The sequence below is a fragment of the Pipistrellus hanaki genome, assembly GCF_964339955.1.
Source record: "Pipistrellus hanaki genome assembly, chromosome: 3".
In the NCBI taxonomy this organism is placed as follows: Eukaryota; Metazoa; Chordata; class Mammalia; order Chiroptera; family Vespertilionidae; genus Pipistrellus; species Pipistrellus hanaki.
In genome coordinates this window covers 97,963,581-97,982,517 of record NC_140505.1, presented here as the reverse complement: position 1 = coordinate 97,982,517, position 18,937 = coordinate 97,963,581, and the positions used below count along the sequence as shown (strand labels likewise).

General features: G+C 39.6%; 1 protein-coding gene across 9 annotated transcripts in view; it reads left to right on the top strand.

The window, feature by feature from the left end:
- The window catches only part of FRY (FRY microtubule binding protein), a 476,275-nt gene that overhangs the window by 184,261 nt on the left and 273,077 nt on the right, over positions 1 to 18,937 (top strand). Inside the window, exon 1 of one of the 9 annotated variants that reach the window (XM_084878511.1) lies at positions 17,955 to 18,099. The exons of the other annotated variants lie outside the window; for them this stretch is intronic. The gene's annotated coding sequence lies outside the window, so the exon portion shown is untranslated. Of the gene's footprint in view, positions 1 to 17,954; positions 18,100 to 18,937 lie in introns of those variants that run through there. 9 annotated transcript variants of the gene reach the window in all.

The following is an 18,937-nucleotide window of genomic DNA, read 5'->3' as shown; positions in this document are numbered from 1 at the left end:
GTTTATTACCCAGCCCGTGCAATCTCTGCTCTTATCCTTCCCGGGTCACAGGAGTACAGTAGCCCTGGGGGTGAGATCTGTGGGTCAAACATGTGTGCCTAGTATGGACTGTGTGTGAGAGGCTGTGTGGGTCCGGCTCAGGCCCAAGAGGGCTTGGAGCAGCTTCACTCATCTGTCATCTGTCAGCATTGCATGTTCTTGTGGATAAATATAGACACATGGGCACTCTGCAAGTTATAGGTCACCGTCTTACTGAGCAGCTAAAAATTGTCCCATTGGTGAGAACAGTCTGCTCTGGAAGGAAGGCCTGTTTTAGTTTGTCTTCTACTGTAGGTCTTCAGCACCTGACTGAAAATACACCTTGGGCCCAAAATAAGAGTCCTCTCTTGTGGCCAAGACACTCATGGTGGTAGGGAGCAGCTGGACCATGGAGCCTGTCATTATGTTTTTTTGGCTTAGGAGCATAGTCTGTGAATTGGATCCAGACTGTTAGTTTGGGTTCCTTTTAGGCTCATGGAGATTACAGCAGCTTGTTGGCAAAGATCCTGTGTGATCAGCCTCATCAAAGGGTTCGGTAGGTACTCAAGGCTGTGTGTGGGAGGGTTGGGAGGGGGGAGTAAATGGTTGTTAAATGCTGAGTATAGAGGAGTCTCAGTGGGTGGGGTAGGGGGAGCTATTATTGATAATGTTGCTCTTCAGAGACAGGAGGAATGCCCTAGAGGTTTTCTGTTTGTGATTGCAGTATTTCAGGGATAAGATTTGGTTATTTTTGTACAAGAGTTTATGGAACAACAAGCTATGATATAAAGGAATTTTCTGGGCACTGAAGTTTCACTAAAAGATTCAGCATAACGGTCTGTTCTGTAAAATTGCTAATCAGTAAAAATAGCTAGTACATGTTTGTAAAATGGTTAATACCATCACATTCAGTATTATAGCAGAGGTAGGATTTATGCTTGATTTCCTCTAAAGCATAAATATCTTTATTAGTTTTGTTTGAAACGTTGAAATTGACTGAACAAAGCTTTTCATTTTCTTCTGCCTTAGCCTTCTCTAACATTTAAAAATTAAATGTTTTTCTTTTTTGCTTATGACAGCATACCATATGCCAACCAACATTAAATGAATCTAAATTGCATTTTGCTGCATCTTCTTTATCTGAGAGTACCTTGGTTACATTAGTTCTAGCACAACCCTGCAGGCAATATTGTACAAGGGTTCCGAAAATTAATAAGAGGAAACTCTCATGGCATGCATGGGGTTAATTACATTCATCTTGGATGTTGACTGTTTAACTTTCTATTTAATGAAGGTAGAAAAAGTTAATTTGTAAATGATAAACACAATCTTATTTTAATAAAGGAAAAACATTTTGTTTATTAATAATTTGGGAGACTTAACTACTTGTTAATTATTCTACTGAACTGTCTGTAATGAAATGAATAGATATTTACATATAATACCATTCTGTTTTTCTAGTAATAAAATCTCTATCAGTCATTAGTTTACCTCTTACTTTGTGGTTTATAAAGTAGAGGGTGTGTTAGAGAATTTTTTATCTCTCAAGAGATTCTTTTTAATGTATAACAAGCATACAAGTTGAATGATAAAACTTTTGGTTTCATATATTGTGAAAAATGTTGCATTATAACAGGATCTATATGTAATGCTTCATATTTTTGTTGTTTGATATCTCTTGGAAATGAAACAGACCCTCACTGTGTTTCAACTGAACAGACCATTCCCATGGTCTGGTAAGCACCTTGATTCCTCTTTTACTCATTGCCTTTCTTGCTCACAATGTATAAACTTACCTTTTATAAGAGATCAAGAACAATTAATATGTTTCTGTAGAGTTAGTACTATCTTAAATTATAAACTTAAGGTAGTCATGTAGCAAGGACATTTTACACATAGTCACTGTACAGTTACATAATTATTTAAGAATTTAATAAAATTTAAAATATGTTGTATTATGTGAGTTGGCATCTAAATAAATAAGCTCATAAGAACCAGAAATTTAATAGATGTTTTTGATGTTGACAAAAAACTAATAAGACTATAAAGGATTGTACTCATTTAATTAATTTATTTACGTATTTTACACATTTGTAGAGGTTCCACTATGGCAATGGAAATTCTTCCCTTGCTATAGATGCTGAAAATCTACCTTGTGTTAGCACATATATTATATAATGCATATGCATGACATAGTACATATTTGTATGTATGTTATTGCACACATGTGTGTATATATATATATAGTAATAAAATGCATGTTGTCATGTATATTATACCTATATGTATGTTACTTTATGATATAATCTATAATAATAAAAGCCTAAGCAACCATCACAACCGAACAGACAACTGACCAGGCTTTGTGGGGCAACTAGGCTGGCAGGTCGGATTAGTGAGGGACGACCAAATGCCGGAGCAGCAGGCTGCATGGGGTGACCAAGCCAGCAGTGGGGAAGTATTGAGGGGTGACCAGGCCAGCAGAGGTGGGCAGGCGACCAGGCCAGTTAAGGGCAACCAGGCTGGTAGGGGGTGCAGTTGAGGGCGACCAGGCGGGCAGGGCGGGCAGTAAGGGGTGACACCAGGCCGGTGGGGGAGGGGGGAGCAGTTAGTGGTTACCAGGCCAGTGGGGGCGGCAGTTGGGGGTGACTAGGCTGTCAGGGGCGGGGGGGGGGGGGAGGGCAGTTAGGGGTGATCGGGCAGGCAGGCAGGTGAGCAGTTAGGAGCCAGTGGTCCCAGATTATGAGAGGGATGAAACCAGCAGTTGGATATCTCCTGAGGAGTCCCAGATTGGGTCAAAACATCTAAAACGACTGAAGGCTTGACCAAACGCTAGGCAGCACACGCAGCAGACTAGCAGGCTGAACTGCTGACCTCTCAGAGAGAGAGAGGGGAGCAGGGTTGATCAGCAGTGACAGTGGCTTCTGGCAAGGCCCCACTTCTTTCTCTGGGCCTCTCCAGCAGTCAAGCCTCTCTCTCTCCCAGAGGTCAGCAGTTCAGCCTGCTGCCAGTAGCCTGGGGTGGCTGCTGATCAGCCCGGCCTCTATGACCAGGCCCGGAGATAGGCCCAGTGATGCTGGCTAGCATAGAAACCGACCAATCAGAACCAAATCCAGTGGCTGCCTAGGAGATGGAGCTTTTGACGCTGACTGGTATAAAAACCAACCAATCAGAACCTAATCTGGGTGAATTGTGAAGGCAGAACCTAAGGTGGGGACTGAGGAGGGGTTTTAAGGGCAACAGCTATTTGGTGTAAGATATAAGAAAGTGATTCAATTTTTTAATGACTGGTTTGGCAGTATAGTGCATATGGCTGGCTATCAGTCCAGATAAAAGGATTATGGGTTTTTTTGTCTGCCAAGAGCATCTTCTCCTACTGAAAAAAGCCCCCTCCCCCCATTTAAACAATCCTATTCTATATAACCTATCTATATTAATAAAGGGTAATATGCTAATTAAACTGAATCAACCAGCCATCTTCCAGATGTCTGACTTCCTTCTGGACAAAGCCATGGTGGTGGGGGCCAAGGCAGAGGCAGTTCAAGGCAATCAGGCCAGCAGGGGAAGTCAGTTGGGGATGACCAGGCTGGCAGGGGAGGACAGATGGGGGCAAGATCAGGCCTACAGGGGAGGGTAGTTAGGAGTGATCAGGCAGGCAGGCAGAGGCAGTTAGGGACAATCAGGCAGGCAGGCAGAGAGGTTAGGAGCAATCAGACCAGCTGGCAGAGGGGTTAGGGACAATCAGACAGGCAGGTGAGTGGTTAGGAGCCAGTCGTCCCAGATTGCAAGAGGGCTATCCGTCTGCCATTTTAGTCCCGATCCCTGTGGACATCCCCTGAGGGGTCCCAGATTGGAGAGGGTACAGGCCGGGCTGAGGAACCCCCCTCCTTGCGCAAATTTTCTGCACTGGGCCTCTAACATATATATATATATATATATATATATATATATATATATATATATATATATATATATATATATATATATATATGCCTAAGCGACTGTCATAACTGAATGGCCAGAATGAGTGGTTGACCAGTAGCTATGATGTGCACTGACCACCAGGGGACAGACGCTCAAGACAGGAGCTGCCCACTACTGGTCAGTGCACTCCCACAGCCAACTTCCCGTGTCCTCCCCTCCCCTGGCCAGCCAGCCAGCCTCCTGTGGTCCCTTGACCCGGCCGGCCAACCTCCCACAGTCCCTCTCCTCTGCCAGCCAGCTCCTTGGCCAGGCTGAGGGATCCCACCCATGCATGAATGCATGCACTGGGCCTCTAGTGTACATTATATTAACAAAGACACATTAGCATTAGACTGCTTCAGGTCTAATGTTATCTCCAAGGGGATTGTGGAGTGGAACAGCTAAAATTTTGGTTTGTGACCTTTATTTGTCAAGCTAGAGCAGTTTCCGGCATGGCTTTTTGGTGGCAGTCCCCACACATACAGTCTGCACCATCCTCATTGTCTTTTTTGATTGGGTCCCTGTGTAATGTGCCCACTAACACAGCTGCAGAAACTTCTTTTCAAATTTGTTATCTTTCCTTGATGTCTGGGTTAAGTTGGTTTTAAGAAAATAGGTGAAGAAGCTGGGTTTGCCATTGGGGTAGGTCCGAGCCTAATGTTCAGGTAAAATCTGCATGTGACAGCTTTTCCCATAGCCTCCAGAGCCTTTTAGACCACATTGAGAAACCAACAGTGAGAAACGTGCTTTGCATGATGCCCCCGAGCATGCACACGTACATATCTTTAGACACAGACTGAAAACAAATTCTGTGAAACGGTGCTTGCCCTCACTTTGCAGGGTGCATCACTGTTTTTTGGTCTTCTGTGACTTTCTGTTTGTTTTTACAGTCACAATGGTCAGCACCCCTTATATTGGCTTCATGGTCAAGTTGCTAGTATGAGTTCTAACCTGCACTTTGACAATCCTGGTTGTAAGGGTTTCATAAGCCAGACATTCTCAACATATCATTAATCAAATTCTCTACTAAAGTAATGTGCTGTCATCCTTGATATAATATTCTACTCCTGAGCATTTTGGTGCTTTATTTGTCAGCATTTTGCTTGTTTGCAAAAATAATCTCTCTCAGGAGACTTGATGTCAGTATTGAGTTGACTGTAGGGGACAATACATGACTTTATATGTCTTAATGCTTCCTACTCATGAATGCAACAAATATTTATTGAGTACTGGATATTAAGCTAGAAAGTGAGGATGCAAGAGGAATAAAAAAAATTCCTTGCTCTTGTCAATTTAATTGTAATAGAGGAAACAGAAAACAAATATAAATATGTTACTGTTATATCAAGAGGCAGCCAACGCTCTGTGAGAGAGTGATCTGGATGAGGGGATAGAGGCTATAGCAGAGGGAAGATATGGTTAGCCCAAAGAGTGAGCCACTATAATGTGACCTTTTCCCCACTGATATAATTCCCCAAACCCCATTCCCTTCTGCCTTGATGTCTTCTCTGACAGGATCTATCATCAGTTATTTCTAGGTCTCAGCTTCACCGTAAGCAGTCCTGTCCTGACCCCATATAATCACAGTTATGTCTCCCCTGTGTCTCTCTTGCAGCAGCTTTCAGTATACTTCCTGTTTGTAATTATATTTCTGGATGTGTTTGTTATATAATGGTTGTCTCCCCTGTGTACTCTGCACTGTGTGAAGACAGGAGGCATGCCTACTTTTTCAAAACCCCCATAAGTTAACACAATGCTTAAAGTAGAGGGGCCTTCAGTACATATTTGATGACTGAATAAATAAATTAATGAATGCTGTTCTAAATTCAATTGCTCTTTCATTGGCTCTTCAGTCCAACACTGCCTTGTGGCACATTGGAACTGAATGTATGAAATTCTAAAAATCTTTCAGGTTATCTTTTTAAATTGATCTTTGTACTCTCCACAGAACTTTGCAGAAGACCTTGTCCACTTTAAGATCTCAATGAAAATTTGTTATTTAGTGAATTGGTTAATTGATCCCACTAACAGTCTTTTGAGGCAAAATATTTCTATTTCAATAAAAGGACTGAAACTATATTGTAACACCACAAAGGGTGCCTGTTTAAATGACACCTACCTGTATTCACCCTTGCAGTGTGTTGTAGCTGTAAATGCTTCTAGATTCACACCATCCAGTCAACCCATTTAGTGAATGTGGAAGTATGTTGTAGTTGAATTTGCAATCTTAGTGGACATTCAAACCTATGCGATTGACCCTGGATTAGAGACGGTGTTCTAGTTCTTTTATATAATAAAATTCTTGCACTGGAGGTGGTGGTCCCTCACCCCAGTATGACCCTTCTCAGAGTCTAGGAGTCCTCAGGGGCAGGAGGCAACCCGGTGATCAGGGGAAGCTAACGCCCCCCCCATCACACCTCTGCTGCTGCTACAGCCGGCAGTGCAAGCCTCAGCCAGCCATGGTTACCTGCACCTCTGGCCAGACCTGGGCAGCTAGGCAACTGCTATCCGAAGCTTGCCTGTGCCTTGGTCCAGCCCTGGGTGGCTGGGGAGTTGAGGGGACTGGGGGATTCTAGAGGCAGGAACATGGAGCAGCAGAGGGGACTGGGGAACACCATCTTGTGGCTGTGGGTGCTGCCATCTTTGAGGGCATGGCAGCAATTAGCATATCCCCTCCTTATTGGCTGTGGGCACCTCCATCTTTGTGAGGGTATGATGGTCAATTAGCATATTCCCTCTTTATTCAATAGGATTTACATATATATATATATATTTCTTTGTAATTGAAGTTCTAAGATAGCATTACTTCATTATTGCCATTATAAGACATAGCAAACTTTTTTCAAATCAGCGTTATCTTTTTAAAACAATATTTTATTGTGACTTTTTTTAAAAAAAACAAACACAAAAGGAAAAGGAATAGTAAAATATACAACATATTGCCTTCACTCAGATTCAACATTATCAAGATTTAGTCATGTTTACTTCATTTATATCATTTTTCTCTTAAGGTATTTTGAATTAAATATGGGCATAATTTCATTGAACTCCATATAATTAGTATGCATTCTAGAAAATATAGATATTGTCTTATTTCCACACAATAATATTATCACCTATAGTAATAAAAGGGTAATATGCTAATTAGACTGGACATCTTCTGGATGACCTTCTGGACATCCTTCTAGACAAAGCCATGGTGGCAGGGCTGAGGAAGAGGCAGTTAGGGGCAATCAGGCCAGCAGGGGAGAGCAGTTAGGGGGATCAGGCCAGCAGGCAGGTGAACGGTTAGGTGCCAGTGGTCCTAGATTGTGAGAGGGATGTCTGACTGATGGAATCAGGCTTAAACTGGCAGTCAGACATCCCTTAAGGGGTCCCATATTGGAGAGGGTGCAGGCCAGGCTGTGGGATGTACTCCCAGCCCCTGTGCAGGAATTTCATGCACTGGGCCTCTAGTCTATAATAATAAAAGTGTAATATGCTAATTAGACTGAATGTCCTTCCAGGGCAACTGCTGCAAGGGCTGGAGCAGCAGCTGGGGTGGCAGCCAGGGCTGCTGTCTCAGCCCTTAGAGCCCCTTGCCTGAATTTTGTGCTTCAGGCCTCTAGTACTTAACATAATAGACCAAAATTCTTTGCTATCAACTAATATCCAGTGCATATTCACATTGTTATTTTAAAAAATGTCTTTTAATAGTTGGTTTGCTCAAATCAAGATTTAAACAAGGTCTACATACTACATTGGTTGTTCTTTCTCTTTTCATCAATCTGCCCATATTTATCTCTTCCACTGACTTACAGAAATTGGTATTGCTTTCTTATAGAATTGACTTCATTCTGGGTTAGCACTTTTGCTTTCTTATGGTGACATTTAATTTATTCTTATATCTCCATTGTTGTTTGTAAATGAATGGTAGCTTTAATGTTTTGGAAACTTGATCAACATGGACATCTCTGCCAGGGTCATTTTTTCCTCATGCTGGGAGACTGAGAGCCACTCTCTCATTCCCAGGAATTCATAGCTAGTAGTTTCAGTGCTTGGATACAAGAACTCTGACCAACACCCTGCCACTAGTAAGGAATTTTGACAGAGCTTCTAGAATCAATATTCTGAAAAAGCTTCTTAAACACCTTAATCATTATAACATTTCACCAGGAATCATACCTTGTATGTTTACTTTGTTGGGAAAGGGTGATGTGACGGAATTTCAGATCCAGCTGTGTAAGACAGGCTCTTCCTTTCTGTTTTGCTAGTCCCTATCCAGGTCCCCACCTTTATTATTTTCTCATGGCAGGTGCAGTCGTCTTTAATTTGTATTGTCCTTCAAACTGTCCTTTTTTAGCCCATCCTATAAAACACTATCAGGTCAACATTTCTTCTCAGAAACCTGCTAAGTCCCAATTGTTTCCCAAATAAAGTACAAACTCATTAACTGGCCATTCAATACTTTAGTGATAAGAATTAAAAACCTACATTTTTATAGGACTTAAGATTTTGTTTCTCACATTTACTTATTCAATTATTTTACTCACACAAAGACTGTATTGTGGTATCGGATGGATTCAGTTAAAAAAATTTAAGTAAGCACACATTTAATTAATTATGCCAGGCCCAGTGGTAAGTGATTAGGGATAAAGACAAAACATAGTCCTGTTTTTGAGGACTTTGCAGTTTCTTGACAAATCAAAGTCTGAACATGTTCTAAGAGAGTGGTGTATGGTGGGAGGGTGAGGGGAGGAAAAGATGAGGAGGGACTCTTAATAGATGCCTCCATGTACCTGCCATGCTGTTTTCTAACCTAGGTTGCCCCTTTGTTATCTGTCCCTACCTATCCTTTAAGCCCTGGATCAAATGCCATGTATCCCACAATGTCTGGCTAATCAGTGGCCCAGAGCAGAGATGATGCCTCTGTCCTTCCTAGACCTGGCACAGGATTTTATGAAAGGTAGACTTTTAGTATATCATCTTTTAAAAATATGGTAACATGTATCTTGAGTTTACAGCAAGGGATAAAGACAGGCTTCCTCTTGTGTTCACGTGCAATGTAGACAGTTGCCAGTCTCAGCAAGGTAAGTGGAATCAGAAAAGTAGAGGTATAATTAGCAGGGTGAGTATTATTTGTAAAGCTTTCCTCTACCAGAGGATAAACAATAGAATCTCACTAATTCATAGTACTTCAAAAGAAGGCAGGTGTTAATTGCTATCTAAATTGTGTGGAGTTGTGAAAGTTTTTAATAAGTGATTCTTTAATGCATTGTCAGTATATATATTTTAGTCATAGAATACTGAAGCTATAAAGGTCAACGTGACTTAGCCTCTTTAAGAATAACAGGTAAAGCTCTGGCTAGGTGGCTTAGTTAGTTGGAACATTGCCTCATGCACCAGAACTTGTAGATTCAATTCCTGGTCAGGCCATATACCTACGTTGTGGGTTCTGTCCCTGGTTGAAATGATCAATGTTTCTTTCTCTCTCCCCCCCTTTCTCTCTCTCTCAAAGTAAAAGCATATCCTTGGGTGTGGGTTAAAAAAAAAAAAAAAAAAAAAAAAAAAAGAATAACAGTAAGGAAACCAAAGCCCAGTAGGTGCAAGTTCTCCTCCAAGGTCACATTGGTCCACCCTAGGACTCGAATTTTCTACTCCTTGTTAAATGCTGTATATTTTGCCTACAATACATTATCCTACTTGGAGTTAGTGAACCCTGTTCATTTTGCTATGGGTAAAACAATTTTACCAACTAGATTAATTGATCCTCTTTGCTTTCCTATTTATTTACATCAGAGGTGTCAGAGTGTGGTCCTAGGGCCAACAGTGTTGCCATAACCTGATAACTGGTTAGAAATGAAAATTATTGAGCCCCACCCTTGAACCACTGAATCAGGTGGGACTCTGCCTTCCACTTGAATCCAATGTGCAATGATGCTGAGCACCACTGATCCACATGTATATCAGAAAACCTTTTCCAACATTAACATGAAAATATACAAGGTCTTGTCCAATTTATCACAAATTGAAAATGAGTAGATTTCAAATTCATGAGATTTTGCTGCATAAAATGATCCAGAAGTGGAAGAAAATAATGAAAAGAAAATGAAAGAAGGAAGAGAAAATGGCCAGCCAGGGGACACGAATGAGAGCAGTTTGTCAGTTCTGTTGGGGAGAAGAAGGAAGTTGAAATTCAGGAATATCCTGCCTCTCTCAGATTATTTGATCAACATTTGGCAACAAAAGAACCTTGAAAGGTCAATGTAATTTCATCTTCTTTTGCTTACTTTGGCAATCATTCTCTCAGGCTCTGGTGACAGTACTTGACAGTACTTTGAAAATCAGAAGTCCATGTAATGGCATCTTAGGAGTTGATAGACATTTATAAAGGAAGCCACTGAAATATTACTCTAATTTCTCTGAGATAAAAGAAGGCAGAGGAAGAGAGAAAAGAAAAGCGGATAATGACTTATTGCTGAAATTCTATTTATTGAATGATTTCCTCTCTCCAAGGTGTTAAGTCTTGGGAAACTAAAGACAAAAATGGTTTTGTGAGGTTTCATATTGAAGTAAACAAAGACCTCTGTCTTCAAGTTCACTTGCTTCTTGTTAGGATAATAACCAGTGAAATGTTGTATCATCAGTATATTCAGAAGAAATAGTCTCTAGACCTTTGTAAGGTGTGTAATTAATCAGATTTCCTATATTTTTATGGGCCTTCAATTCTTGACTTTTTTTTTGTCCTTCTATCCTTTCTCAAAGCCCCTCTCATAGCTAAAAGATGCACTCAATATTAAGAGGGCAAACTTCCTAGTAGGTGGAACCTCCATGGATGAACATTATATGAGTCTTTCGGGAAAATAACCAATTATATTAATCAGTAGAAAGACTTATTCTCCAAATCACATTCATTTTTATTTTGTCCCTTGAAGTCTCCAAATTAACTTACGCCAGGGAAAGATCTGTGAGTAATGAGACTTTATTATCTTCATCATAAATAATGTGTTTTTTTAATTTTCTTTTGTTCTGTTTTTAAATGCATTTTTATTGATTTCAAAGAGGAAGGGAGAGAGAGAGAGAGAGAAGCATCAATGACGAGAAAGAATCATCTATCAGTCACCTTCTGCATGCTCCTTCTGGTGATTGAGCTCACATTGGGTAAATGAACCATGATTTCCTGGTTCATGGGTTGACATTCAACCACTGAACCACACCAGCCAGACTGTTTTGTTTTGTTTTTAAAGACAGTGATACAGGAAGCTCATCAAACATGTTATCAAATAGACATGAGTTCAGAGCCTGGGTCAACCACTCTATAACCTTAGGCAAGTCACTTAGCTCTCTGAGCATACATGGTCTAATCTAAAAATGGGAAATTTTTTGGCCTTCTAGGATCATTTTTGAAGGATAGAGATATAAATTATACTAGAGATATCTTGTGGACCCTGAACTTGAAGGAATGCAATTTGAAAACTATAGGATTAAGAGAACTAAATAGTTTAAAAGAAAGTTGGGATGTATTTAATCAATAAAAATGAGAGAGGGAACCAAGATGGCAGCAGAGGTAAATGCCTGCATTTGCTGTCTCCCACACCACATCAAAATTACAGGGAAATACAAAACAACTATTACCCAAAAACTGCAGGAAAGCTGGCTGAGTGGAAGTACTATATAACTAGAGAAGTAAAGAAGAAAGCATTCCAGACAGAGGTTCTTGCAGCAGTCGTTGTTTCCATGCTGTGACCTCCTCAGTGCAGGGCTAACAGGCAGCCATTTCTGTTTGCTTTGCCTGGTGATTCCCTGAGACCCTCTGCCACCCAATTTATAACACCACTAAGGCTGTGTGCAGCAGCTTTTGCATATGAATGATCTGTCCTTTCTCAGGCAAAAACTCAAACAAGCTGCAGCTGAGTCAGGGAGCTGCAAATCTATCAATAGAAGGCCCCCAAAACCAGCACAAGTACCAGTCTGTCATGGTTCATTTCTTGGCCTCATCTGGGCACTTCCAAACCTGATAAAAGAGAAGGATCTGCAGATATCTCTGTAGCTCCTGCTGGGTGGCCTCAGGCAATGGTTTTCATTGCTCCTCCCTGGAGACTCAAGAGCCAGTGAACCAGTGGTTAGTGTGAGACTATACCAGATTACAACTCTTCACATCCATAAGCAACATAACTCAAGGGGCAGACTCAATGAGCACCAAAGCTCCACTAACGTAAGTCCTGCTCCATAAGGGTGTCTCCTGCACAGAAACTCTCTCACTGCAACCATAGCTGGTCCCCACAGCCAATTGTCCTGGAGTTCAATTCATCCCAGTGACACCAACGTCAATCAAAGTTCAACTACAACAAAACTGTGCACACAGCCCACAAAGGGGTGCACCAAGAGTATCCACCTAAGGTGATTGGGGAGACTAAGCCACCGGGCCCTATGGGACACCTACTATACAAGGACACTCTATCAACTCAAGGAGACCTAGCAGCTACCCAGTACATAGAAATAAACACAGGGAAACAGCCAAAATGTGGAGACAAAGAAACATGTCTTTGGGAAACCAAAGACAAAAGTGGCTTTGTGAGGTTTCATATTGAAGTAAACAAAGACCTCTGTCTTCAAGTTCACTTGCTTCTTGTTAGGATAATAACCAGTGAAATGTTGTATCATCAGTATATTCAGAAGAAATAGTCTCTAGACCTTTGTAAGGTGTGTAATTAATCAGATTTCCTATATTTTTATGGGCCTTCAATTCTTGACTTTTTTTTTGTCCTATCCTTTCTCAAAGCCCCTCTCATAGCTAAAAGATATGCTCAATATTAAGAGGGCAGACTTCCAAATAGAAAGAAATGGAAGAAAGCAAACTACTAGATATAGAGTTAAAAACCATGGCTACAAGGTTACTCAAAAATCTTCTAGAAACCTCTGAGGAACTTACTAAGACTTTCAAGGATTTTAGTGAGAATGCCAAATAGAATGGAAAAGGATCAATCAGAAATTAAGCACACACTGACTGAAATAAAGAATAATATACAGGGATCCAATAGTAGAGAATCCCAAAAATCAAATCAATGATTTGAAATACGAAGAAGCAAAAAACACCCAACCAGAAGAGCAAAAAGAGAACGAATCCAAAAATATGAAGATAGTGTAAGGAGCCTCTGGGACAACTTCAAGTGTACCAATATCCGTATTATTGGGATGCCAGAAGAGAGAGAGAGAGAGAGAGAGAGAGAGAGAGAGAGAGAGAGAGAGAGAGAGAGAGAGAGAGATACTGAAAACCTATTCGAAGAAATAATGACAGAAAACTTCCCCTACCTGGTGAAAGAAATGTTTACAAGTTCAAGAAATACAAAGAACCCCAAACAAGTGGAATCCAAAGAGGACCACACCAAGATACATTATAATTAAAATGCCAAGGGCAAAAAGACAAAGAGAATCTTAAAAGTAGCAAGAGAAAAACAGTTAAGTACAAGGGAGTACCCATAAAACTGTCAGCTGATTTCTCAACAGAAACTATGCAGGCCAGAAGGGAGTGGCGAGAAATATTCAAAGTGATGAATAGCAAGAACCTACAACCAAGAATACTCTACATTTAAAATTGAAGGTCAGATAAAGAGCTTCACAGACAAGAAAAGGCTAAAGGAGTTCATCACCACCAAACCAGTATTATATGAAATGCTGAAGGGGGTTCTTTAAGAAAAGAAATCAGAAAAAGTTAAAGATAAAAAATATGAACAACAAAGTGACAACAAATTCATTTCCATCAAGTGAATCTAAAATTCAAATGAATAAAAAATCTGATGAATAGAATAAACTAGTGAATGAAATAGAATCAGGACATGGAAATGGAACAGACGATTCTCAGAAGGAAGGGAGTGTATGGGGTGCAAGAAGAGATTAAACAAAAATCTTATATGCATGTATGCATTACCTATGGACACAGACAATAGGGTGGTGAGGGCCTGGAGTGGGGTGGGAATCGGGTGGAGGGGAGCTATGGGAGGAAAAAAGAGGGACATCTGTAATAATCTCAACAGTAAATTTTTTTTTTTAATTGGAGGAACACTTCACATTATCAAAATTTTATGGAAATTATTTAAACAGAACTAGGCATATCATTGAATATATTTTTCTTCCAGGGCAAAAATTATTTCTGAGCATTTTTAACCATTAGTCTCTTCTTGACCTATTTTGAAATATATTAGATTGTTTCGTTTTTTTCTTGAGAAATGATGTTATATTGCTCAAACTAATTGTTTCTTCCTGCTCCAATATTTTTATTTCTTAATAGTACTCCTCAGAGGAAAATGGTTTTTCCTATCAGAGTTAGAGGTTTCTTTCTTTTCATCTTAAATTACTTTGCCTAACTTTCAGAGTTTCTGATCATTTTCTATCTTTGCAGTAACTTTTAAAATGCCTTTTCTCAAGTACTATATATATATATATATACATTGGGGGACAATTTATTATTGTTCCATACTGTGGCATGTTTTCATGGTAGCTGTGTCATCCTTGGTTTGTTATGCTTTATGAAATATTCCTAAGACTTACAGGCAAAGAAGTATGGTGAGGGAAAGTGGTCATAGAGAAGGGTCTTTGTTACTAAAGGGTTTGTCTTTGTAACCTACAGAATAAGCAAGGTGCTGAGAACTGGTAGAAAGAAAGAACAACATATATCCAACCATAAGCACAGAAATATAATAATTTTATTCCCATGTTGAAAGATAAGGTCATGTTATCTCTAGAAAGTAATTTGAATGGACCATCCTTCCTAACAAGAGACCTACTTTGATTGTATTATGTATAATCTCAGGGACACTTCCAAAAGAAAAGGGGGGGAGGGAAACTTTTATTTCAAATGCTCTGAGTCTGGTTTTGGTAATAGGAACATCAGAAAGAGAATTGAGTGTTTTGAAAAACTGCCTCTGTGCTATTCTGTTTTTGTAAGCTAAAGAAAAGCAAGCAGAGATTTCCTCTTCTCTGAGCCTCGTGTTTGGTGAAGGAAGCAGAGAGCAATGCACTTGATGGCCACTTTGATTCATGCCCTTTAGAGGCTGCTCATAATTCTCATTTGCAACTGGGACTGACACAGATAAGAGCAAGCCAAAGTGATAGATTAGAAAAGCAGATCCTGTCTGAGCCAGGTGTGCCTGGATTTTTTCAGCCACCAAAAGTACACAGCTTTCATTCCTCTCTAGGACAGTTCCAATCTATTAACACCTGAGCACCTTTGGGCAAATAGAGACAAGCAGGTTTCTCTGTGTAGTTTTCACTATTTTTCTTTTCTAGAATGTATTGCAATATAACATTGTGTGTGTGTGTGTGTGTGTGTGTGTGTGTGTAGACACACATGAAATAGATGATTATATGACCCTGCCTCAGTAACCTGTAAACTGTATGAGGGCAAGAACCTTCTATTCTGTTCACTCCTATCTTCTGGATGCTTAGGACAGTGCCTGAAATTCAGGCACTCACTGAATAAATACTGGCTGAAATGAATGAGTGAACAAATGAGCAATGGTATTAATGTCTCTGAAAGTCTGACTGAGAAAACCAATTGTTTTATTGTAACATGTATTGCCAGTTGTAGCCTCCTGGGTACTCACATACGGAAACTCATAGTATTTCCTTTCCTTTCACTGTCATAGCAGAAATGTAGCTGGACTGCGAGTTGTGGACTTTTGTTGTTGTGCCACTGTTTAGTAATTCCTATAAATACCGGTAATTTAGGGAAATGATTTTGAAGACCTTAGCCAGCTAAGTACAACTAGCCTAAAAATTAAGGTACTTGTCAGTGAAGTTGGAAAAAATAGTCCTGTTCAAAAGGTCATTCTTTGCAGTCAGAAATAGATCTAATGAAAATGTAAGAAAAGGGAACACAAGAGCCTAAAGCATAAAGCAGACTTCTTCCAGATTATGGAACGAACCCTGCTTGATATAAGAAATAGAGGCACATTCTGTCAGAAAGAAAGAAATACAGACCCAGTGAAAGAGAGAAACACCTCCCAACACCATGGAGCAGAACCAAATAGAAAAATAATTTGGAATAAAAAGAAAATAACATAAACAAAAACGACTTAAGGCAAAAGAAGGCAATGGAGAAAAGTCAGACCATGTTTAATCTAAGATTAAAATATAAAGAGAAAGCAAATCTCAAAAGATTGAGACCTAATGGATATCTGATGCTCTTCTCGACTCCACCCTCTTTGCTTCTCATCCACAAGCAGGGCACTGGGCTGAGTGGCTTTCTAGGGACATTGGGCTGTTGTGTAGAAATAGAAAGATGAAAAAGAAAAGGAGAGATATACAGGCAGTTGGAGTTGAAGCTTAACGTTTTATCACAGGCAACAAATTTAAATGGGAGATTCTTAATCTAACATATTAAATCATTGTTTCAATGATTGTATGTATAATATTTAGGTGGGGACACAAGATACCAATGGACAGTCAGGCACTTTCATCATAAGGGAGCCATACTTCCAGAGGCCCCACATGAAGAGGATGCTGAGCAGCTGGAGCAGCTGGGTCACACAGGCAGGCAGACTCAGAACTGGAACAGGAAGTATGGGCTAACTTGCTTGTCCAGGGGGATAGAAAATAGGCAAAGCACTCCAGTGGCAAGGAGTAGATTCTAACAGTGATTGCCTACATTTGCAGAGCTGGAAAACAGTGCCTGAGAATGGCTCTTCCTGAATTGGCAGTTTGTCCATTTCAATAAAAAATGTTTCATTTATTCCTATGTATTTTATATATTTTTTCTTTATTGATTAAGGTATTACATATGTGTCCTTTTCACCTCATTGTCCCCCCACTCTCCCTCTCATGTCCTCAACCCCCTGTTGTCTATGTCTATTGACTTGCATGCATATAAGTCCTTTGGTTGATCTCACCCTTTTCTCCTACCCTCCTCTACCTTCCCTCTGAGGTTTGACAGTGTATTTTATATTTTTAAGCAGTTGTACATGGGATTTTGTTCTTAGTTTCCCTTTCTGATAGTTTATTATTGGTGTATAGAAATGAAATTGATTTCTGGATATTTATTTTGTGTACACCTGTTTGAAACCTATATCATTTTATTAACCAATGTCACCACAATAAATTCAATAAAAAACAAAAATGTCAGTTAGAAATCATACCTGTGCACAAATAGATTTATTTTTTATTTATTTTTCAATTACAGTTTACATCAATGTTATTTTTAATTGGTTTCAGGTGTGTGCACAAATAGATTTAATTCTTGAGAGATGGTGATTCCCCCTTTAGCCTTTTTTAGTTTTATCCATTTGAAATGGAAATCTTCTGAAAATTTCTGTTGCTCATTTTCCCACCTTCTCAAATACAGGACTGTATATCAGACTTATTTTAACCTTTCCATGGGACTCAGGGTCATGCCATGAATATTAATTGTGACCACATGCTGGACTGAGTCATTGATGCCCCAAGCCTGTGAGAATGTCACATTCTGTGGCCCTGTACTCATAGCTTCAGGCAACTGCATTTTTAAGGTCAGGTGGTTTTTTAGGTTATGCCTTTTTTTTCTTCTTCTTTTGCTATTAGTGTTTCTACCCAGAGAAGTTGCACCTTTCCCTTTTAATTTTCTGTTTCCAGACTATAGTGAACTTAGAAACTATACAGTTGGTTATAAATACTGGTAGACTGAGAGCAAGCAAGTGCTGAGGGAGAGTCTAATGATTTCTTTTTCTAGTGGCAATATTCTAATGTTTAAAGTAGTATGAACTTTGTGACTTGATTTTGAGCAGCAAGGATCATGTATTTCTTAGTTCTCAGCTATATTGTCACCAGATAACTGAGTTACTGAAAGATGCCATATCATATATTTGTTTATTTTGAAAACTATCCTAACAAAAGGCTAAGATTTTTTCAGAATTAGTTGTGGTAGGATAAAGAAGGTTACTAAAGGACACTTACCCCATTAACTTTTACTGCATCTCCATCTGCCAGGCTGATTTGTTTGACACCACAGTGATGGGCACCATCCCCTTGAATCACCTTCAACTCTGACACAAGCAAGGCTCGGCTGAGCTAGGACCATTCCAACTCATGAAGGTTGTGTACGCAGACTTTTGTGCTCAAAAGATGTCTGCTTTGAAGTAAAGGCAGATAACGTTTTTTACAACAGCAGTGAGAATTGGTACTTTCGCATTTTAAATAGAATATTTGTCTAAGAGACATTCTGGTTTGTGGATTTCAGTTATCTGCTGCAAAAGGTGATTTGGCAGGAATACTGCCAGAGGTCACTCTCAGGAACATTCTCTCACTAGTTATGACTATTAAGACCCACAATCTTACAGTTATGGAGCTGGTCTTGCAATTATGTTGCATCAACCTGATTATTGCTATATTCTAGAAAGGGATAAAATTCTGTAGAAAACAAAAGGTAATAAAAAAAAATTCACCCACTCAATGGGGAAAAAAGGAGGATATCTGTAATACTTTCAACAATAAAGATAAATTTAAAAGATAAGTAAATAAAGTCATCCTCCACTTAGACTTTCTTGGTTTATATTCCAGACTCTAGTCCTATGTCATAATGACCTTGATACATTAGGAAGCATCTCATGGAGGTCACATGTCCCTTTGTAAGTTGGACTTATACTGAGAGAGTAGGAAGTAACACAGGGGTATGGCCAGGACTTCATTTGCATTACGTGATTTTGAGTATGCCCCTTTAGATTAAATAGTAATTTTAGGAAGCTGCTTGGAGCACCATTTGAACTAATGACCCTTCGTTGAAAAACCTGCAGTGTATTCCCTTAGACTTGTCATAGAGTTTCCTCCCAGTGAATCACTTCAAGATGTACAGAAATCAAATAAGATGTCATTTTAATTAGTTAAGGATATTTATTGGACATTACCTGAGTGAAGAACTGTATACTAGGTCTGGGAGACTGCAGTCTTATTGGGGAACCTTTAAGGGATACATTTAGAAGAATGTATGGTTCAGTTATAGGATCAACCT